This window comes from Cervus elaphus, chromosome 15 (genome assembly GCF_910594005.1).
Source record: "Cervus elaphus chromosome 15, mCerEla1.1, whole genome shotgun sequence".
Classification (NCBI taxonomy): domain Eukaryota; kingdom Metazoa; phylum Chordata; class Mammalia; order Artiodactyla; family Cervidae; genus Cervus; species Cervus elaphus.
The window spans coordinates 35,315,316-35,339,096 of record NC_057829.1 but is presented as its reverse complement, the minus strand read 5'-3'; the positions used below and the strand labels follow the sequence as shown (position 1 = coordinate 35,339,096).

Genomic DNA, 23,781 nt, shown 5'->3' with positions numbered 1-23,781 from the left:
GTTTCCTGTCTGGAGGAGGGGTATTCATCACCCCTTTCCATGAGCCTGTGGTTCATTCAGGCCTCATGCCAACTGCGGAAGGATAGATATCGTTTCAATTTTCTTTGCAGTAGCGTGTCAATAAAATCAACTAAATATACAGAGGCTTTTGATCTAAAAATTTACAAGCTGAAAGTGCAAGCTGGGGTCAGATGGCCTTTTACATGAGTGAGTTTTAGCACCAGTGCTACATCTCAGAGGGAGAGCAGTGAGCGCTCCTGAAGAGATATCTTAGTTCTCGGCCCAGGGATGGAACCTGGGTAGACTGGATGAAACCCCAGGAATCCTAGTCAACACACCACCAGGAACTGGAGACTAGACACAAAGTGAGTCTGGCTCTTTCCCCCATTTGAAAGCAAGAATGTTTCAAGGAGGCAAAAACTGTAAATAGATAAAAAGTTTATTATTAGAGACACAGCATAATGCATGGCAGAGCACACAGAGAAACAGGTTGTTTATTTAAGACAGAAGAAGGCAGAAACACGTCCCCAGAGAGAAAGGGTATGGACATCCTCTCTAATGAGGAGGAGTGCAGTAAGTCACAGCTAAGTGGAGACACTCACCCATGGTGGAGTGCAGGCTTTCTGAATGAGGGGGAGAGCAGTAGAGAAGTGACATAAATGACTTACATAGGACAATCTTTCAGTGTCTTTGTTTAACTTTGGCCAATTATCTTGTTAATTTCATTCATACCTGACTGGCCCATGGACCCTCAAATGGTACATGTGAAACTGTTTTCTAAGTTAGATCCCGTCACAGAGGCCTATGGGTTTGTGTCCACATTTAATATGGGGTGGGACCCCTCCCTTTCAACCCCCAAAGCCTTCCTGCGCAAGTGTACACAGGGAAGTGTTTGTTGAACTCAGGAGTGGGCACCTTATCTCTTTGCTTTAGCAGAGCTCAGCTTTTGCCAGTAACTTTGTCCCTGGATCAATAAGATCCCTTGGAGAAAGAACTGGCAACAACTCCAGTACTCTTGCCTGGAAAAATCCATGGATGGAGGCGCCTAGGTGGGTCCATGGGGTGGCAAAGATTCAGACAGGACTGATCGACTACACTTTCACTTGTGTCCTTGGAGTGTTTGGATGGGAATAAAGCTTGAATTTTATTTGAATTGACAAACATCAGCTGTCCAGCCAAGAGGCACACTATCTCCTACCTTGCTATCTGTGCAGGTTCTCGTTCTTTCTGTGCCTTGGATTCCATGTATGTAAAATGAGAAGGGTTTGAATCAGTTATCTCTGAGGCAGAGTGGGTATGAACATCCCTCGAATTTCAAGGCAGGAAGAGGTTGGGGGTTGAATCTGAACATGGGTAGCTACCCTCTCTGCCTGAGACTTCAGAAGGGATTAGGGCTGTGCAGATGGTACATTCTCTGATAAGCCATCCACGGTCACATTATCATGGGAAGAAAGAGATCCTGGGCAGTCAAGGTTAAGGATGAGGGGAATCTACTGGGTGTAAGGCCACTCAATCTGGCCAGAGAAGCTGGGTGCCTTACTCCTAGCAAGAGGCAGCCACAATGACCTCCAAGCCCCAGGGCTACAGCTCGCATTGCTGAGAGGAGTCTGGGGTTTGGGGAGAGGTCTGAACAGGGCTCTACCTGGGGGAGGCATCAATAGAAAGAATTTGAGACCATGGGAGAGCATGAGCCCAAGCCTAGAGTGAGTGCAAGGAGAGAAGGGAGCCAGAGCTGAGGATCCTGCTCCCCCTCTGTGGAGTGTCAGGAGAGGAGGAGACACAAGTGAAAGAGACCAAAGAAAATTTCAGGCAGAAGAGGAAATGGAAGGAGCTGGCCGTGATCAGTGGGGTCTAATGCAGCCCATGTTTTGCAGAAGTGGAGGGCTAGACACCTATCTTGGTGAGGAGGAGACACTGTATTTAGCAACAGGGACTTCTTGGAGACCTCCTTTTAGCCTTGCCCCTGAGTCAGCAGGCTGCCCCTCTTTTTTTGTGACAAGTCTTCCAGGTGTGAAGCCAGTTTTAAACTTAATTCTGAGGCAGGAGTTCCACAGGAGGCCTGTCTTATGACCTCATCCCGTGTCTCAGTGAGGAAGCCGTGAACAGCAGAAGGTAACCTTTTTATTGGGATGTTGGCAGCACACAGCTCTGGGCACTGCCCCCTTCCTTCCTGAGGTGGATGAAGGTCTCAAAACTCGCAGATCATGAGGAGTTGCTCCCTGCAGGGTACATCATTCCACTTGCCCTCAGGATAGATCTGCACACAGTTCCCTGGTTGTCCACCATTGCTGTTGTTGGGCTCCCCACTGGCCCAGCTGGAATAGACCAGTGACTCCCCCATGGGATAGGTGAACCTGCCCTCCATGGAGATGTCATTCATGCTCAGGAAAGCACCCTTGTTCTGGGCTCTGACCAGCTGTATCACAGCCTCATTCTCCGCTGCAGAACATGGGAGGCCAGCTGTCCCTCAGCCTCTAATCAGAGTCGCCGAGCATCTCAATAAGTTTTTACAGCACCTGCCGTATTGAAGATCTTCTCCCTGATGACCTGGACATTGGGGAAGAGCACCATTAGGGGAAGAGGAGAGTCAGGTTGCAGATGTGGCAGCACCTAGACCTTGTGTTCCACCTGGAGTCTCCAGCCTGACATAAGGGTACCAGGGAACCAGATAAGAAGAAAGCGAGGCACTTAGTTCCAGAGCAACAGATGAGGACCCTGGAACTCAGGTGCTTATGGGAGAGGGCCAAAGTTGCCCAACTGTCAAATATAGACAAGGATCAGACCTTGTTGGATGTGACACTAAAGCTCCCACGTGCACTCTGTTCCTCCCCGTGATGTTCACCAGAATCCGGGACTTTAATTACTGTGTAAACAGGAAGGACTGTGGCAGGGAAATGACCCTTAGAGCCTGGGGCAGCTCCTGAGAGTGGGGAAAACTCCACTCAGGCAGCTGACTCTCACCCATGCATGATGATTGGTCACGTGGAGTTGTCTGAGCACTTCTGTGCTGTGTGAAGGGGTGAGGAGAAAGGGAGGACAGCGGTGTATCTGAGAGCAGCCAAGTGCTGACCTCTGCACTAGGGGCAGTCCAGTGTTGGCTTCCGTATGCTTGCAGGTGATGCTACAGCCAGCCAGCCTCCCTGGACCACTGAGCAGGGGATGACGGCATCTGAGCTCTGCGTGGGAGCAGGAGGAAAGGGTGGGATCAGCTTTGGACAGGGCCCTGTCCTGGCCTCTGTTAAGCTCCATGTGTTAAGCTCCACCCTGGCAATAACAGCCCAAGTGACAAGGAAAGTCATTTACCTTTTCAGAGTCTAATCTCTTATTTCTAAGGTAGAAACACTACATAAGAGCACCCCCTATGTTTTGTATTAAGTATCTCATTTTATTTCATCCCATCCACACCCCTGACTTCCAGGGTCTTGCATGGAAATCTTCAGGGCTCCTAAGAGGGCTTACTGGACTGGTTCAGAACCCAGGCTGTGTTCTGAACACGTGCCCTTTTTGTCTGAGTAGCTTCAACAAGCAGTTGGAGACCAGATTTTCCAGGGAGTTAGGATGTCACCCAGACAGTCTTGAACAACGTCAGTGTCACCTCGTGTGCCATGATTATGTTACATCCATGCATCTGGGTGGCTACGTGTGTGCATGTGTCTGTCTGAAGGTACATGGGCCGACTCAAGGTCCGTCTGGATGGTTGTGCATATGTGTGCATTTGTGTTCATTTATGTAGATGATGTCAACCGAGTGATGGTGTTTAGGTACACACGTGTTCAAGCGCATATGCCCAGATTCTCCTTTGTTTCAGCTGCATGATGTTTTAGTTGTTCAGTCATGCCCACCTCTTTTTGACAGCATGGTCTGCAGCCCACTGGCTACTCTGTCTTTGAGATTTTCCAGGCAAGAATACTGGAGTGGTCTGCCATTTCCTTCTCCAGGGGATCTTCCCGCCCCATTGATTGAACCCAGGTCTCCTGCACTGAAGGCAGATCCTTTACCAACTGAGCTACCGGGGAATGAGGGAATAAGCAGGTATATAAATATGCTTGTACAAGAAGGAAGAGATAAACTGCTGGAAATTCTCATCCCACTACTTCAGTACTTAGTTGGCTTGAGTTCTTAGGAGGCAACCCTATATATATCTCACTAGGTCGCCTGATCTTCACCTTCAGAAAACTCTGCACTTTTACACTCTGCACCTTCAGAAAACTCTTTTCTCAATCATCGAGTTTTGATGAATGAAAGTGAAAGTTTCTCAGTTGTGTCCGACTCTTTGTGACCCCGTGGACTATACAGTCCTTAGAATTCTCCAGGCCAGAATACTGGAGTGGGTAGCCTTCCCCTTCTCCAGGGGATCTTCCCAACCCAGGAACTGATCCCAGGTCTCCTGCATAGCAAGTGGTTTCTTTATCAGCTCAGCCACCAGGGAAGCCCAATCACTTCACTTTACTTGACGAATGATGTGGATTCCAAGCTGTTGTCAGGAGGAGCAGAGAAGGAGGAGGTGCAGTTGGTGGAAAGTCCCAAAGGCGCAGGACACTCAGGTGTGTGCTCCAGGAGGCCTCTGCCTGCTGAGGATCCAGGCTTAGGGAAGAAACTCTGGTTTAAATACCTAGGCAGATGAAGGGAGGGTTCAGCATTGGCTAGATAGTGGAGGCAGCCTGCCACTGCAAAACCCAGGGGCATGTTTAGGGTGAGATACTTGGTGGCCACACACCAAGGATAGGTCCCCAGCAGCCTTGAACCTCAAGGGCAGCATCCTACCCCTGCTCTCAGGATCATGTCTGGATTCTCTGCCGCCCTGGGCTGTGCAGCTTCTTCTCTGGGCATTTGCACACCTGGCCCCACAGAGGGAAGAAATGCATCCTGGGTTGGGTGTCCCCTTGTCTGTCATAGGAACCCACCCAGAGAAGCTGGGTGAAGGTCTGCTGAACGGATGACCAGACTGCATCCTCCTCCTTGTCTTGTGCATCTACTTGAGCTCCTGGAGCACGTGGGGACATGACCCTGTCCCAGCCCCGTCCTTAGCCCCACTTCCTGCCCCAGGTCTAGGTTCAGTCCCAGTCATGGTCCCAGCAAGTCCAATTTAAACCCAAGCCCAGTGAACTGCAAGCCAAGCCAGACCCAGTCTGAGGCCCATGCTCGGGGCCTGGCTCAGGGTCAGGTCCAGGAACTCACCTTTCTTATCCTGAGAGAAGGCATTCTGGAGGCATTGTAACTGTCCCTCTAAGATTGCCACCTGCTGCCTGAGAGCATTGACCTCTGCAGGAAAGAGAGGCCAAGTGAAGACAAATCAAGTACAGCCTGGGCTCACTCAGAGCCCAGGTCTCAGGAATAGTGACAAGTGGATATGCGTATTGGGGCTGGGGTAAGGACATGGGATGCATGAGAGAAAGAGCTGAACTAAAGAGGGCCTCCGACCCTCTCCACACCCACTAGAGTCTGTAGAGCTTTCTTACCTGCAAGTCCACTTTCTCCCTTGGCTCCTTCTTATCCAGGATCACCTCGGTCCCCGTTTAGCCCTGGGGGACTCATGGCACCTGAAGGGCCTGTGGACCAATGGCTTCAACAACCCTGGGGTCACGAAAGAATTGCTGTGTGAGTTCTGGGCACACTTTCCAGCACTTTTCACCTCCCCCAGTACGTGGACTGTTACATCCCCGGCAGTGTGCCCTCCCCCTGTACAAATGTCCCTCTGTGCCTGGAAGCTGTCCTTGCATTCTCTCTGTACACTGACTGTCCCATAACCCAACAACCAGCCTTCCCTGGATACAGACAGTCCCTGCTGCTCGCACCACCCTCTCCCTAGAGACAGTGCCCAGAGCCCAACGCTGGCTCTCTCCCCGGAATGCCAGCTCTGACCTGGTAGCTGGTGGGGGTGGGCACAGGGGAATATGAGCCCAGCCCCACGTCCATTGCTCACCTGCCACCCCAGCATGTCCAGGGGCTCCAGTCTCCCCGGGGGCACCTCTCTCTCCTTTGACACCTGCGGGGCCTGGGGAGCCCTGCATGACTGGGGCACCCACTCCTCCTGAGGAAGGAACACATTGGAGAAGCACGGCTGAGAGTGTGCTCAGCAGGTACCATTTCCTCAGCAGTGCAGCTTGTCACCCACAGCTCCAGGTGAGAGAGCGACCTGGGAGACTGCTCCTGACTGCCTGGCCTTATCCAGGGACAGTATGGGGGAAATTCAGTCAGTGTGGGAAATTTGAGGGTGAGGCCCAGGCCAGACCGACCAGGTGCGGAGTTTCCAGGCTTTTCCAGGCACTGTGCACATAGCTTGGTCCCTACCAGGGCTGCCCATGTCACCCCTCCCATCTTCCTCCCTCACCCACCACATACCACCCCCCTACCTTTGGGCCCAGTCTCTCCTTTGGGGCCTGGTGTGCCCGGAGGTCCCATGCTCCCCTGCCTCCCTGAGGGGCCCTCCCTTCCAGCTGGACCAGGCATGCCTGGAGGCCCTGGGGAAAAGGACCAGCCCGGTTAGTGACACTGAATCTCCTTGGAGTGAGAGTGCATAAAAGATGAGGATGAATAGAAGTCAGACAGGCAGCCTCCTCCTAAAGATGTTGTCCCCATTCCGCCCTCCCCAGGAGCTCCAGCCTTCCTTGAAATAACCTGTGCGCCTTGAGAATGACTTTCTTCCTCTTCCTGGTGTAGAATCCGTGCACACCTACTGCCATTTCCTAGCAGCAGCATGCCACCTGCAGACACCTGCTTTCCATGCCCAGCTGCTCACCATGTGGTCCAGTGTCTCCCTTTGGTCCGGGTTCTCCAGCAGAGCCATTGTCCCCTTTGGGTCAACAGGGCCTGCTCATGTAGGCATTCCTGCTCATCCTGCTTGTCCTGGAGAAACTGACGTAGAAGAGATGGACATAAGGCTGACCCCGGCCCAGGAGGAGCCAGCTCCCTGCAGAGTCAGGGCCCTGGCATTCCTTTGGGGTTCTGTACGGTGTATACATTCCCCTCCACTTGACTGGTCCAGTGGTGATTGAGGAAATGCGTGTCCACATCTTCATTTTACAGGTGAAGAAACAGGCTTGCAGAGTTGGAGGCAGATCCAAACCAAGACCCACCTGACTGCACAGAATACATCTGCCCCCGCCCCAAGGCCACAGTATTTATGCCAGGTAAGTTTATCAGATTTTACCCTTGACCATTACTCACTGGTCTCCACCTTCTGAGAACTAAAGTTTATGTCAGAAATGACACCTGACACAAATCACCAGAAGAATATAAATCAAAACCACACTGAGCTGCCACTGCATACCTTTATAAAGGCTATGATGAAAAAGATAGCAAATAAGAGTGTTGGAGAATGTGGAGAAAAGGGAATCTTTGTGTACTGTTAGTGGGAACATAGGCTTCCCTGGTGGTTCAGAAGGTAAAGAATTTTCCTGTAATACATGAGACCCAAGCTCAGTACTTGGATTTCGAAGATCTCCTGGAGAAGGGGCTGGCTACCCATTCCAGCATTCTTGCCTGGAGAATCCCATGAACAGAGGAGCCTGATGGGCTATATAGTCCATGCAGTAGCAAGAAGCAGATATGACTGAGTGACTGAGCCCAGTGGAATGTAAATTGATACAAACACTACGGAGAACAGTATGAAGTTGCTCAAAAATTAAAAATAGGTCTACTATACTATCCAGCAATTCCACCTCTGAGTATTTAAGCAAAGAACATGAAAACACTAATTCAAACAGATATTGAAATCCCAAGTTCATCACAGCATTGTTTACAGGAGCCAAGATATGGAGGCAGCCTAGAGTCTAAGAATCTGTGGATTGATGAATGGATGGAGAAAATGCAGTTTGTATATACAGTGGAACATTATTCAGCCATAAAAGTAATGAAATCTTGCAATCTGCAACAACATGGGCAAACCCTGAGGGCTTGTAAATGGTTATAAGTGGAATAAGTCAGACAGAAAAATAACAGGTATCATAGGATCTTATATTTGGAATCTAAAAAACAAATGAACAAAAGCAACACACACATAGATGCAGAGAACAGATTGATGGTTGCTAGAGGTGGGGTTGGGAAGTGAGCAGAATGGATAAATGTAATCAAAAGGCACAAACTTCCTGGTATAAAATAAATGAGTCCGAGGAATGCAATGTACAGCAAGGTTACCATAGTTAATAATACTGGGTTGCATGCTTAGAAGTTGCTTAGTAGATTTTAAAAGTGCTTATCACACACACACAAATTGTAACTATGTGTGTTGATGGATTTTCACATATCTTATTCTGCAATCACTTCACAACATATACACATATAAATCATTATGTTGTATACCTGAAACTAATATATTTTAGGTCATTTATATTTTAATAAAAGGAAGTGGAAAAGCTATGCAACATGCTCTTGAAAGTACAGAAAGTAGACTAAATTGTAACGTACCATTAAGTAGTAAAAGTTTATTATAAACACCTGTTCAATATGATTCTCTTCATAAATACATGGGCACATGTAATACATATTAGAAAAACTATCAGAACAGCCTATACAAAAGTCTTCACAGTTGTTCTTTCTACCTGGCACAATTCAGGTCATCTTGATTTTCTTCTTTTTATCTTTGGTGACCATATATTATTTTTATGTTGGAAAAGTGACCAAAGATTTTTAAAAAGACATGTTACTTCACAAAAGGCTGCCTAAGTCTGAAATTATATGAGATTTACCCCTCTTTAAGAATTTTACACTCCATTCTGGTAATTTGGTTATTCTTGATCCATTGAGATGAAGTTCACATAATAGAAAATTAACTTTTCAAATTTTTTTGGCTGTGCCACATGGCATGCAGAATCTTCTTTCCCTGACCAGAGATTGAACTCAGGGCCTCTCAGTGAGAACGCTAAGTCCCAACCACTGGGCCACCATGGAATTCCCTAAAATCAGTTTTTTCAAACTGTACAAATCAGTGTCATTTTGCTCATTCATAACACTGTGCCACTACTACCTCTATTTAGCTTAAAAATATGTCATCAACCCCAAAGGAAACCTCACACCTCTTCATCACTCCATCCCTGCCTCCTCCCAGGCCCTGGCTTCCACTGTTCTGCTTCCTGTCTCAATGATCTACTCTGAATATTTTATATAAATACACACAAAAAATGACATTTTGTGTCTGGCTTTTTAAACACAGAGTGACCATCTTGGGGCTCATCCCAGTACTTCATTCCTTCGTATGGTTGAGCCATGTTCTACAGTGTGAACACAAAACATTTTGTTTATCATTCACCATGGATAAACGTTGAAAGACACTTGGGTTGTTTCCATTTTTGGCTCTTGTGAGTAAAGCATTCACGTGCAATAAGACAACAGAAGAAATCTGTCAGGTGCTGCTAACTTGTGCATTCACTTATTTGTTCATTTCCTCATTATTAAATTTCTCTGTTCACTGAGAAACTATCTGTGGAACATAGCTTTCTGCCTAGCACTGAGCAGGATATAAATGTTAGCACCAGGTCCTGGTCTGCAAGGAATCTGTCATCAGTTTTAAACTGTGAGGCGCAGGTAATGAGTGAGGAAAACAATTCATGAGATGTCCCTCAACCCATCAGAGCATCCTCAATCCGAGAACACACGTTTGGAGCCAACAGCACTTTAAGGCTGAAGAGGATTTAGAGAGACTTAGAGAGGAGAGGTGACATTTCAGATTTGGAAATCATTTTCCCAGAGTAAGAGGGTCTGGCCTGCTTGGGCCAAGAATGTATAGGTGGTGGGAGACTGGTGCATTTGATGTGTGGCTGAGGGCCTCTGTGCTGCGCGTTGTGTCCTGCTCGTAGTTACAACCTTCACGAGGCATGATATGGGAGCCCAGAATTTGAGCCCTGCATCTCAGACACAATGGTGCACTGTGATCAGGCAGAGATGCCTGGGCTCCCCCGTGGCTGGGTGGCAGCAAGTACCTGGGAAGCAAGTCACTCCATAGAAGGGAGCATCAGAGTTTGCCCATCCTTGTGCACAAACTGTGGAGGCCATGGGTGGAAGTGGAGGAAAGAATGTCCTTCTGAGTAGCAATCACCATGCCTCCCAGACAATCATCTTTGCCTCCTCACGTCCCCTGAAGTCCTAGCCCTGAACCTCAGTGGCAGCTGAAGTGAAGCTTTATGGACCAGCAATTTGTTCAGCCTTAACTGTTCTAAAATGCCTCACCTCCTGGCTGTTTACATTCTTCTATTCCAACAAGTATTCAATGAGCTTCTAATAGGTGCAAGGCACTGTCCTAAAAGCTGGGATTATACAAGTGAAAAAAACAGACAAATACCACATCCCTTCCTCACAGAGCTTAAACTTAGCTATGTAGAAATAGATAACAAAAATTAAAATGTACAACAGATGGTAATTCATCAGATCAGAATAAGTGTTACAGAGGTAAATTGAAGCCTAGAGAATTGTCAGGGGTGTTTTCTAAACAGGATGGCCAGAGAGGGAGTCTATGAGTGAAGCTGTGAAGGGGGTGAGGAGTGAGCCATGGGGACATGTATGCACAGAGCAAAACAGGGCCCTGGGGAGGCGGGGGGATGTGTGTGCTCAGGGACCAACAAGGAGCCAGTGTGGTCAGTGCCCAGGGAGTGTGGGAGGAGGGGAAGGAAATGAGCTCAGAGAGATCAGCAGGGGTGGAGGTTGGGAGATGCTGTGGGATGTGAGTTTCACTCCCATGGGAGATGTGCACCCCAGGAGGGACTCTATCACTGAATCCTTCTGGGCAGCAATCTCAGAGGCACTGAGTAAGGAAGGAATTTTCCCTGGAAATACAGCTCCCCAATCAGGGTCCAGGTGTTATTGGCCCTCCACGACATATCCGGGGCATCCCCAAGTGACCCAGCCCCACCCTCTACCTCTGCTCAAGGGTCTCTCCTCTCAGGCCCATCTTGTCCTTCACATCAGGTTCTTGGGAACATGTGTGTCAGAATCTGTGGGCGGTTGTCCCCAGTGCAGACTCTGGCCCCACCCAGCCCTACTGGTCAGCATCTGAGGATGCTTGAATCTCCATGAAATTCCCAGACCCAACACAGTTGAAGGACAGCAGTGCCTGGAACTGAGGAGCCAGTGTGGAGCCTGGTCCTTGGCCCAACTGTGCACTGTTCTCTCTCCAAGCACCAACCCAAGGCCAGGCTTCGAATGCATAAGAAAGGGAGGTCTGGGGTACATCCATGCAGCTGAGGGGCCACAATAGGAAACGTTTCCACCCCACCCCCTGCCCTGGGATTCAATTCAGGAACCTCTGGGAGCTAGAGGGAACTGGTACCTTGAATAGTACCCCACCATTGAGTTCACTTCTAGGTGTCCTTACCAAGGCTCCGTTCATTAATGCTGGGAACGACTTTCTGTCTGCAAAGGAGAGATACTTGTCTCTTATCCTGCACAGCCTGAGGATATTGTGTATTCCTTGCAGCTTAAATGTTATTCGCTTCTTTTCTCTACAACTAAATGTAAACCAAAAAGATAAAGATCTCAGTTGATCCCTCCACAGCCCTGGTTCAGTGCCATGGTGGTCCCCTCATACTTGTTGTTGGTTTATTGAATTCTCACTTCTCGTCAGTAACATCCAGATCTTCTCCTGTGGGTCAGTATTTCTCAGACACTTCCCTTAATAAGCTGTATTTTAGGAAACCTCAGGAGAATCCACCTAATTGGTACAGCAAGAGGATGCAACTTAATCCTGAAGCCTCACCAAAAAAAAAAAAAAAGAAAAGATGAAGTCTTGGCTCACTTACTTATCACTCTGTGGTCCTATTATTTCCATCCATAGATGAGCAAACTGAGAGTCAGAGACACTGAATAGTTTGCCCTAGGTGCCTCTGCTGTGGAGAAAGAGCTATCAACATGCTCAGATGTGTCTGAAAAAGAAACCTATGTCCTTTTCACCTTCTAGCTTGGGTTTCACATAGCATCATTGTATCACAATTTTCTTCCCGATCAAATGAGATTAATGCATCATTTGTGAGACTTTTGGTGGGATTATATAAACTACTCAAGTGAGCTCCTAAGCACCGGACTGGACTATGAAATATAAGGTCCTTTCTTCCTCTCTGAAATGTATTGAGGGAAAATCCTTTTATTCAGGCTTGAGTATGGGGCCACAGTGCCTCATCCTTTCTTACTCATTATGGAGTTCAGTTCAGTTCAGTTCAGTCACTCAGTCTTGCCCGACTCTTTGCAATCCCATGAACTGCCACACACTAGGCTTCCCTGTACATCACCAACTCCCGGAGCTTACTCAAACTCATGTCCATCAAGTCAGTGATGCCATCCAGCCATCTCATCCTCTGTCCTCCCCTTCCCCTCTGGCCTTCAATCTTCCCCATTATCAGTGTCTTTTCCAATGAGTCAGCTCTTCGCATCAGGTGGCCAAAGTATTGGAGTTTTAGCTTCAGCATCACCTTTCCAATGATTATTAAGGACTGATTTCCTTTAGGACGGACTGGTTGGATCTCCTTACTGTCTAAGGACCTCTCAAGAGTCTTCTCCAATGCCACAGTTCAAAAGCATCGATTCCCTGGCACTCAGCTTTCTTTATGGTCCAATTCTCACATCCATACATGACTAGTGGAAAAACCATAGTCTTGACTAGACGGACCTTTGTTGGCAAAGTAATGTCTCTGCTTTTTAATATGCTGTCTAGATTTGTAAGAGCTTTTCTTCTAAGGAGCAAGAGTCTTTTAATTTCATGGCTGTGGTCACCACCTGCAGTGATTTTGGAACCCAGAAAAATAAAGTCTCTCACTGTTTACGTTGTTTCCCTATCTTTTTGCCATGAAGTGATGGGACCAGATGCCATGGTCTTAGTTTTCTGAATATTGAGCTTTAAGACAACTTTTTCACTCTCCTCTTTCACTTTCATCAAAGGGCTCTTTAGTTCCTCTACACTTTCTGCCATTAGGGTGGTATACCTGAGGTTGCGGCATATCTGAGGAAATAATGGCAATCTTGTTTCCTGCTTGTGCTTCATCTAGTCTGGCATTTCACACGATATACTCTGCATATAAGTTAAATAAGCAGGGTGTCAATATACAGCCTTGATGAACACTGTTCCTGATTTGGAACCAGATCTCATTCTGTATCTGGATCTAACTATTGCTGCTTGACCTGCATATAGATTTCTCAAGAGGCAGGTCAGGTGGTCTGGTATTTCCATCTCTTTAAGAATTTTTCACAGTTTGCTGTGATCCACAGAGTCAAACACTTTGTTGTAGTCACTAAAGCAGAAGTAGATGCTTTTCTGGAACTTGTGCTTTTTCGATGATCCAATAGATGTTGGCAATTTGATCTCTGGTTCCTCTGCCTTTTCTAAATCCAGCTTGGACATCTGGAAGTTCACAGTTTATGTATTGTTGAAGCCTGGGTTAGAGAAACTTGAGCATTACTTTGCTAGCATTTGAGATGAGTGCAATTGTGTGATAGTTTAAACATTCTTTGAAATTCCTTTCTTTGGGATTGGAATGAAAGCTGATCTTTTCCAGGCCTGTGGCCACTGCTGAGTTTTCCAAATTTGCTGGCATATTGAGTGCAGCACTATCACAGCATCATCTTTCAGGGTTTGAAATAGCTCAACTGGAATTCCATCACTTCCATTAGCTTTGTTCATAGTGATGCTTCCTAAGGCCCACTTGACTTTGCCTTCCAGGATGTCTGGCTCTAGGTGAGTGATCCCACCAAGGTGATTATCTGGGTCATGCAGATCATTTTGTGTAGTTTTTCTGTGTATTCTTGCCACCTCTTCTTAACATCTTCTGCTTCTGTTAGGTTCATACCATTTCTGTTGTTTATCATGCCCATCTTTGTGTGAAATGTTCCCTTGGTATCTCTAATTTTCTTGAAGAGATCTCTACTCTTTCCCATACTGTTTTCCTCTATTTCTTTGCACTGATCACTGAGGATGGCTTTCTTATCTCTCCTTGCTATTCTTTGGAACTCTGCATTCAAATGGGTATATCTTTCCTTTTCTCCTTTGCCTTTCACTTCTCTTCTTTTCTCAGCTCTTTGTAAGGACTCCTCAGACAAGCATTTTGCCTTTTTTCCCCTTGGAGATGGTCTTGATCACTGCCTCCTATACAACATCATGAACATCCATCCATAGTTCTTCAGGCACTCTGTCTATCAGATCTAATCCCTTGAATCTATTTGTCACTTCCACTGTATAATTGTAAGGGATCTGATTTAGGTCATACCTGAATGGTCTAGTGGTTTTCCCTACTTTCTTCAATTTCAGTCTGAGAGTTTAATTAAATATTAAAAATCTTTAACAACCTGCAGAGGCACCAGTTAATCCAAATGGACAGCAGTTAAGTTCTGGAGCACAGGAGTCGAAGTTCCAGTCTTTTACTCACTATTTGAGCATTTGTAGGGTGGTTGGAATCAGAAGATACTAGGTGAGAAATTGGGACAGCTGGTGATGGAGCTGGAAGCTTGGGGCAGCCAGTCTTTGCCAACCAATAAAGCCGCGTTTTAGGTGGGCTCAAAATCTGGGTGAAACCCACCCATTTGGGAAGAAGACCATCTATTAGGCTTCCACAGCAAAAGATTCAGAGTTTCTGGGTTGGTTACAATTCCAGTGCCCACCCCTTCAGACCAGGAGAAGCCCATGGTCCCAGCTCTACCTGGATCTCCCTTCTCCCCCTGGGGGCCTCTTTTTCCCATCTTGTCCATCACAACAACGAAGGCTACCACTGGCAGGAGACACATAGCCTTGGTGCAGGGATCAGTCAGTACTCAGAATAGATATCCATTTCTTTGCCCTGGGAACTCTGGGACTGTGTGAGCAGGAGCAGCATGGAGAGAAGGAGGAGAAGAATATCCTAGACAGATGAACAGAAAGAGGGGGTGCGCTCAATCTGAGGATGTGGATTAAGGCTGGCCCAGCTCCTGGAGGTCAGAAGAAAGGCTTCCCCCATCTCTTCTCCTATCCTCTGGGGAAAAGAGCAGCAGGGCTCCAAAAGCAGTTAAGGGAAAGTGGGATTAAGCCTGGCCAGGAAGGACATGAGCAGACCAGCTAGACCTCTGACCTGGTCTGCCAGCAGCATGGATCTACTCTCAGATGCTCTGTGTCATCCCCTTTTGGGCTTGTCATTCCTGCCAGGTGTAATGTGACCAAGATGTAGAATTCCTCTCTGAGGCCATCTGTCACATCTGGAGGGACTCCCTGAGTGCCCTTGGGAAGGATCCTTCCCTCCGTGGGCCTCCTTCTCCCTTTCTGTGCGAGTAAGGTGAATGGCTTAGGTCTGACAATGCAAACTGGCTTCCTCTCACTTGCTATTCTGGACTGACTAGTCCTGAGGTCTGCAGTGCTGTCTGAAAGAAGCCCTGGTCCTGAATGCTTGGTGATGGCTGTCCTGAGCACAGGATGGGTGTGTGACTCTGTTTACCAGGATTTGTCATTCCTGAGATCCATGAAGAAAGTCCCTGCCATACCTAGAGCCCTGTCCAGACATCCTGTGTGGAGATGGGACAGGGGCCTCATGCAGGAAGGGACATGATAGACGGGTGAAGTTAGCGGAAGGCTGGTTTCAGGGAAGGAAAGATCAAATGTCCGATAGAGCTTCCGGTTACCATCAGACAGGGACTCAAGAGCTAAGTGAAATCAGGGGTGGGTATAGGAAATAAGTCACTCCTACCTGGGTTTTTCTTTTCTCAGGTAGAAACTGACCTGAGAGATGACCTGAAACATGGTTAAGTTTTGACCATGGAAAGGCCTCATGGGCTTTGCAGAGGCTCTAAGAAAGCCTGATGGACCTGTGCAGAGAATAGAGGGTCACCAGGCAGGCTGAGGTAGTGGGGTGGAATAGGTTTCTAGGCCAGAGAAGTGCTTCTGTCCAAGAGGATGATGAATTGCATTTTCCACAGGGACTTCCAGACAATGGCATCAGAGATCTGGTTGGATGTCACATCCAACTCACCTTCCCCGCCTGCCCCCGCCCCTGCCACCAGTCCAGGAAACACATCTTCCACCAAATAGAGGGAACAGAGTGAAGAGCATCCCTTATTACCCCATTTTCTCCCACTGCTAGCATTGACCCTCCTAGACTGGAACAGCTACACAGCCCTGCCTTCCTCAACACCAGTAGGAAAAACCAGCCACATAGGCAGGGAGATATTCACTGGACACTGGAAAATAAATTGAGAGGCAATGATAGAGACACTCACAGTTGCTCTCTCTAGGGCTCAGAAGGTCCAGGCAAATTTGAGTTCCTGGGCCACCATTGGCTTTTATACCTGCCCTTAACCTGAAGATCTAGTTCCAGTCCAGAGAAAAGAGAGGTGATTTCTTGCCCTGTTGACTCAGTCGATTTTACCCCCACCTGGGTTCTGGGCACCTGCCACTGGTGTTCATAGCATGAAACACACATTAGAGCACCCTCAGCCCAAGATCTCATCAGGACCTCACTGCAGCCCTGTGAGTAAAGTGGCAGTGGCAGTGTCTGTGTTTCACGGATGTCCAGGAATCCAAGGTCCAGAGAAGACCAGCAAGTTGCACAATGACTGACAACTCTTGCAAAAGCAGATTGCCTCTTCCGAGTCCAAGAGCCAGCACCTGCTGTGCCCACTTCTCTTCCTCCTCATCTCAACATTACTACTCAGACACTAGGAAAGAGCTGGGAGCTGCTTGGCAGATCTACAGTGCTTTACAACAGGTGGAAGCTGATACAGCAGGCCTATCCAAATTGCTGAACAATACAAGAAACCCCACTTGAGCAGCTATGAAGTTTAGGAATGGGCCAATAAAATTGCCACAGACTGGTGTTCCACCTGCCCTACAGCCCTGCTGCTGCTGGGCTAATAGAAGAATGAGTGGACTACTTAACAACTGAAACAGGAAACCGGCTCTCTCAACCTGTGGACCAGGAGACTAACTTGAGTCACATGAATTTGTAACTAAATATTCCAGGAGCAATCATCCCTGGCTTTTGCCGAGTTAACCAAGAGGCAAACTAGTTGACATCATCACAGCTCAACTGTTGACCACTCAAGATCATTGCCAACTACTGGTCAGGAGAATAATTCACCTTTGCCCTTGTCACAGGATCTACCCCCAGGGGAACATATTGTAAATGGCTCTAGGATTGGCAGGGAAGTCCCCAGTGCTTTGGATTTGCAGCCCTATGGGGATTAGGACTGGAAAGAGACTTGAAAGTTTCATCTGGGTCCACCTAAGATGACTAAGAAATTAGTCATCTCCTTCCAGAGAAAGGCACCATTATATTAACCCTGTGGTCTGTTACACCCCCTCTCCAGTGTTTGACACTGGCTGTGTGGACTGAGGTTGGTCAAGCTTAAATGGTAATGCGGCCCAGAACAACAATCATAGTCAGGGGTGTTATTATGCCAGAATGATGTTAGTACTTGTATTTTGCTTAATGGTCATGATATTCCCTGCACTGAGCCTGTTACACATCTTACATTCATGTCTAGTCTAAGCGGAGGGAGCCTGTTTGCAGACAGTGCAGCCTGAGTCTGATGCCTGTGTCTAGAGCGATATGCTATTGTTGTCCTCAGGAATTCCATGAAAAATTGACCTGATCAATGCTTGTCTCCAAAGATTGCGTACCTTTTAGATTCTCAGTATTCACTAGCTGTGGTTGTCTGTGTTGCATTTGTGGTATCTGATTGTGGTGTACGCTTATATACCTGAGGCCAGGAATACTGAGGAAGGGGAGTGGACCAAGAGAGTAAGGGGTATGCAGGTTGTTTAAGGAGGGACTGTATGGTCAGCCCATTCACGATGGTTGTTCTCTTGCTCTTTCTACACCTCCCTGCTTGACCAGTCCTTGCTCCACTCACAGGACTATCCAGTCCTCTTAAATACAGGGCTTAAATAGTAACCACCTACATACTGGCTCCTGCCCTAGCTGCATGTTTCTCTGGTAACAGATAAGCCAACTGAGGTCAGATCCCCCTATAAATGGTAGGCTGACACTTTGACACTTCTCCCCCAATGTAAAAAATTGTTGCTATGTTCTACCTGCTGTAAAAGGTGGCAAGTCACTCTAGGACATTCTGTTTCCAACATGTAAGATGCCCTGTCCAGTAACCATTGGTGTCTTTGTTGCTGTCTTTCACTTTTTCTTCAGTCTTAAAGCAAGGCATCTACAAGGCATGAAGGCCTGTGAGGTCCAGCCCAACAGCAGTAGGCAGGTTCCTTTGGTTTTGGTCTCTGGAAACTGTCAGCGCAGGTCTGGCACAGGGGCCTTCACCCGGAGCACTCAGAGACCCACTTCTGCTCTGTTCTGGGTGCTGAGCTCTTTGATTCCAAAACCATGACACGGGTAGGAAAAAGGAGAATGAACATCAGAAGAAGTAAGATTCCAGCTCTGTTTCCCCCCTGACCTGTCAGGCACAGGGCAATGTCTCTGAGGCCAGATCATGGCGGTTCAATTTATACCTTTCACCTGCTCCTGAGAAACTAGGTGCAAATTCAGAACAACTATCCACACCTGGCTAGGAGTGGCTTCTCCATTGGTTGGCTAGAATGGGAGGGCACTGAAAGGTTGTTGCTGAATGATAAGACGCCAGGATTCTTGGCCTCTGAATTCAATCCGGGCCCAGAGATGAGGCTGGATCGCTCAGAGCTTTTGTGTAATAAAGTTTTATTAAAGTATAAAGGAGATAGAGAAAGCTTCTGACATAGGCATCAGAAGGGGGCAGAAAGAGTACCCCCTTGCTAGTGTTAGCAATGGAGGTATATAATCTCCAATGAATCTAAAGAATGTCTGGAGGTTATAAAGGCCTCACCAGACCTACTCCCATAATTTACATTTTAAGATAACAGAGTTGGCCAGAAGGTTTAATCCAAAGACTGTCCTCAGGCATTATTGTTATATAATCCTAAGGAATGTAGAGGAAAAAAATTAAGTTTGTCCTTTCTTCCTCCTTGACTATTCCAGACCTCTCTCTCCTTGGGGACCCCTAGACTTCTTATCAACCTGCCCAGGAAATGACTCTCTCAGCACCTCATATCCTTTTACGTTTCATGCCCATTAGTTTCCTTAAAACTGACATCCTATTATCTCCCATTTTTCTGAGTCTTAGGGAAAATAGTGATCTGCCTCCCCTTCACTATCCAGAGTACCCAAGTCCTCAGGAATACAGGCATTCCTTGAAACTTTCCCCCTGTCTGCTAAGAGCTGAGCTCCAAATGAAAAATCACCTTCTCTGGCTCAGATGTCTTTTCTGGTTTAGTCATTAATGCCTTCAGTGCATGTGCCACTTGATTTACCTAAAAGTTCATCTCTTATGGACAGATGTTCAGACATAAGCAGCCCCCAAGTCCAGATGAAAAGCACCTGAGTCTAGAATCAAAACTCGTCTTTCAGGCTGTATCAGGAAAGGTGCCCTTCTAATGAGGATGAATTTCCTTTCCCTTCATGCAGAAGAACGCAGGGTCTTGCAAGTCAGCTGAAGCAGGGTCATAGTTTTTTGGATACAAATGACTCTTCCAGAGACTCAGATGTACCCCAAACCACTATGTTCCTACCTTTTGGAAAACATCAGTTCTCTACCAGGTATAATTGTGTCTCGACCCCAACCAAGGAGAAGGTCAAAGACCAGAGATGATTAGCTTATCCCAAGGGGTAGGAGAGGGTGGGTTTGGGGCAGGGTCTGTATGGGCCCCTAGATCCCTCAAGCCTAAGATCCTGGTGACCAATGTTAACTCACTATCTCTGTTTCATAATCACATACTTCAGAACTCACCAGAGAGATTGTCTTCAGCACAGGTATACCTTGGAGATAAGAAATGAAAGAATAAACCACATGCCCAACCAGCCTAATCCCTCATTATTTTATGCACTTTCCTTCTTGACCATCCATTCAAATGAGCCTGTACCACTCAGCCCCCTATGGCCACATGTGTTCCCAAGGCATGAACATTAACTACAAGGATTTAAGTCAATGCTGTGTCAGACACCCTGAAGGGAAGCAAGAGAAAAACATCTTTGGGGGAGTTCGGTGGTAGCCAAGTGGTTAGGATTCCTGGGTTTCACAGCTATGGCCTGGGTTTAATTCCTGGTCAGGGAACTGAGATCCCATAAGGCACATGGTGCACCAAAAAAGAAGAAAAAGTCTTCTCCCCAGTGTATCCTCAGTTTGAAGTCCCTGTAACCTATAGGTTACTGGTTTGCTTCTTTTGTTTTTGGCCATGGAACAAGGTATGGCAGGATCCTAGTTCCTAACCAAGAATGGAACCAGTATCTGTTGCATTGCAAGTGTGGAGTCTTAACCACTGGACAACCAGGGAAACTTCCCGATAGCTTATTGGGAAGTATAACATATGTAAAAAACCTGATCTTTAATAAGTTGCTTTAATTTATTTGTTGGTAGTTGAAATATGGCTTCTCCTAGATTATCCATTTTCTTTGGAGCTGGCTCTTTGATCATAGATGCATTAAATTTTTTCCCCTTTTTTATACTGAGTATTCCATTCAAAAATTATTCTAGCAGTCATAAGCTGTCCTGTATCAAAGTTATCTGAAACAGTAGTACAAAAAGGTAATTCTGGTCCCAAAACTAGGATAATGGGTATTATATTATCCAGAGTCCCCATAGTATATATTGTTGGTTATTCTCTAGTGTTGACAGCAGTCATCAAGGAAAACATCCCATTATCAAATTGACCCTGTTGTTTACATTCTCTACAATGTCCTCATGTGACTTCATTCTCTACTGTGAGATGAATATCCAGTACAGGTCCCTTCCCCATCAGTGAATGCACCAAACCAAGATCTCCTCCACTGGGAGAAGATACAAACAAATTTATTTTTATTTAATCCTTCACATTGTATGATATAACATGCAAAACTGTCTAGCAAAATGACTGATACAACATATTGAGTCAGAATTGCTAACCCAAATTATCTCTTTACCTTGATCCTGAGAGAGAATGAAAGAAATTCAAGCATACTTGGTTTCTAGACCCTGGAATGCAAACATTTCTTTTGTTTTACTTGAAATATACTTGACATACAAGATTGTATATATTTAAGATGTACAGCATATTGTGCTGTACTTAGTGGCTCAGGCATGTGTGACTCTTTGCAACTCCATGGACTATAACCTGCTAGGCTCCTCTGTCCATGTGGATTCTCCAGGCTAGAATACTGGTGTGGGTTGCCATGCCCTCCTCCAAGGGGTTTTCCCAACCCAGGGATCGAACCCTGGTCTCCCACACTGCAGGCAGATTCTTTACCATCTGAGCCCCCAAGGAAGCCCAAGATGTGCAACATATTAGTTTGATGTATTTACATATTGAAATATGACTTCTTGGAGGAGGAAATGGCAACCCACTCCAGTATTCTTGCCTGGAGAATCCCATGGGCAGAGGAGCCTGGCAGGCTACCATCCAAGGGGTCACAAAGAGACTTCTACTATAGTGGTAATCAACACCTCAATCATGAAATTTAATTATAATTTCTTTTCAACTGGAGAACATTCATACCAAGGAAGTTCTCACACTGTTGCCAAAGTTCTAGGCCCTACAACAGACTTCCTAACCTGTTGATCTAACAAAGGGACTGAGTATCCCCAGGGAATCTGACTCTGATGGTCAGCAGAATTTGATTATAGAACTTCTACTGGACTGGGAAACACTCTTGGAAGGCACAAACAAAAGCTTGTGCACACCAAGAATCAGGAGAAGGGAGCAGTGACCCCATAAGAGACTGAGCCAGACTTGCCTGTGAGTGTTTGGGAATTTCTCACAGAGGCATGGGTCGACAGGGGCCTTCCACTGGGTCAGGGGCACTTGTCTCCAACAGTGCTGGGAGGGGCAGTGTGCTGGCATAAGTCCTTTTGGAGGAAGTTACCATTACCCCTACCATAGAATGGCCTCAGGCCAAAGTACAGGGAGGGAACACAGCCACCCATCAGCAGAAAATTGGATTAAAGACTTATTAGGTGGCTCAGAGGGTAAAGCATCTGCCTGTGATGCGGGAGAGCAGGTTTGATCCCTGGGTCGGGAAGATCTCCTGGAGAGGGAAATGGCAATCTACTCCAGTATTCTTGCTTGGAGAATCACATGGACAGAGAAGCCTGGTTGGCTACAGTCCACAGGGTCGCAAAGGGTCGGACACAACTGAGTGACTACACTACACACTTTGCCCACCAGAGCAAGACTGAGTTTTCCCCACAGCGAAACCCTCCCATCAAGAAGCTTGCACAACCCTCTTATACTTATTCATCAGAGGGCAGACAGAATGAAATCCACAGTCACAGAAAACTAACCAAACTGATCATATGGATCACAACCTCGTCTAACTCAGTGAAACTATAAGCCACGCCATGTACGGCAACCAAGCTGGACAGGTCATGGTGGAGAGTTTTGACTAAATGGGGTCCACTGGAGAAGGGAATGGCAAACCACTTTAGTATTTTTTCCTTGAGAACCCCGTGAAGACCATCAAAAAGCAAAAATATATTACCTTGAAAGATGAACCTCCAGGTTGGTAGATGTCCAATATGCTAATGCAGAAGAGCAGAGAAATAGCTTCAGAAGGAATGAAAAGTCTGAGCCAAAGCACAAACAGTGCCCAGTTGCAAATGTGTCTGGTGTTGAAAGTAAAGTATGATGCTGTAAAGAACAATATTGTATAGGAACCTGGAATGTTAGGTCCATGAATCAACATAAATTGGAAATGGTCAAATAGGAGATGCTAAGAGTGAACATCAACAATTTAGGAAGCAGTGAACTAAAGTGGAAGGGAGTGGTCAAATTTAATTCAGATGACCATTATATCCACTACTGTGGGTAAGAATCCCTTAGAGGAAATGGAGTACCCCTCATAGTCAACAAGATTCCAAAATGCAGCACTTGGGTGCAGTCTCAAAAATGACAGAATGATCGTGCTTTCTCTCTAAGGCAAATCTTTCAATAGCACAGTAATCTCTGTCTACGCCCCAACCAGTAATGCCAAAGAAGCTGAAGTTGAATGGTTCTATGAAGACCTGCAAGACCTTGTAGTATTAACACCAAAAAAAGCAAAAGATGTCCTTCTCATCATAGGGACCTGGAATGCAAAAGTAAGAAGTCAAGAGATACCTGGAGTAACAGGCAAATTTGGCCTTGGAATGCAAAATGAAGCAGGGCAAAGGTTAACAGAGTTTTGCCAGGAGAACGCACTGGTCAGAGCAAACACCCTCTTCCAACAACACAAGAGACGACTTTACTCATGTACATCACAGGATGGCCAGTAACAAACTCAGGTGGATTATCCTCTTTGCACCAAAACAAGACCGGGAGCTAACTGTGGCTCAGATCATGAACTCCTTTGCAAAATTCAAACTTAAATTGAAGAAAGTAGGGAAAACCACTAGACCATTCAGGTATGACCTAAATCAAATCCCTATTGATTATACAGAGGAAATGACAAATAGATTCAAGGGGATAGATCTGATAGACAGAATGCCTGAAGAACTATGGAGGGAGGTTCATAACAAATCACAGGAGGCGGTGTTCAGAATCATCCCCACAAAAAAGAAATGCAAAAAGGCAAATATGTTGTCTCAGGAGGACTTACATACAGCTCAGAGAAGAAGAGAAACAAAGGGCAAAGGAAAAAAAGAAAGATATACTCATCTTGGAATGCAGAATTCCAAAGAATGGTGAGGAGAAATAAGAAAGCCTTCATAAGTGAGCAATGCAAAGAAATAGAAGAAACAATAGAATGGGAAAGACTAGAGATCCCTTCAAGAAAATTGGAGATACTAAGGGAACATTTCAAGCAAATATGGGCACAATAAAGGACAGAAACAGTATGGACCTAACGGAAGCAGAAGAGA

The 23,781-nt window shown here is 46.4% G+C and overlaps 1 pseudogene; it reads right to left on the bottom strand.

The window, feature by feature from the left end:
• Nucleotides 1–2,188: 2,188 nt before the first annotated feature.
• On the bottom strand, nt 2,189–15,953 carry LOC122708517 (annotated as a pseudogene).
• Between the last annotated feature and the right edge of the window lie 7,828 nt (nt 15,954–23,781).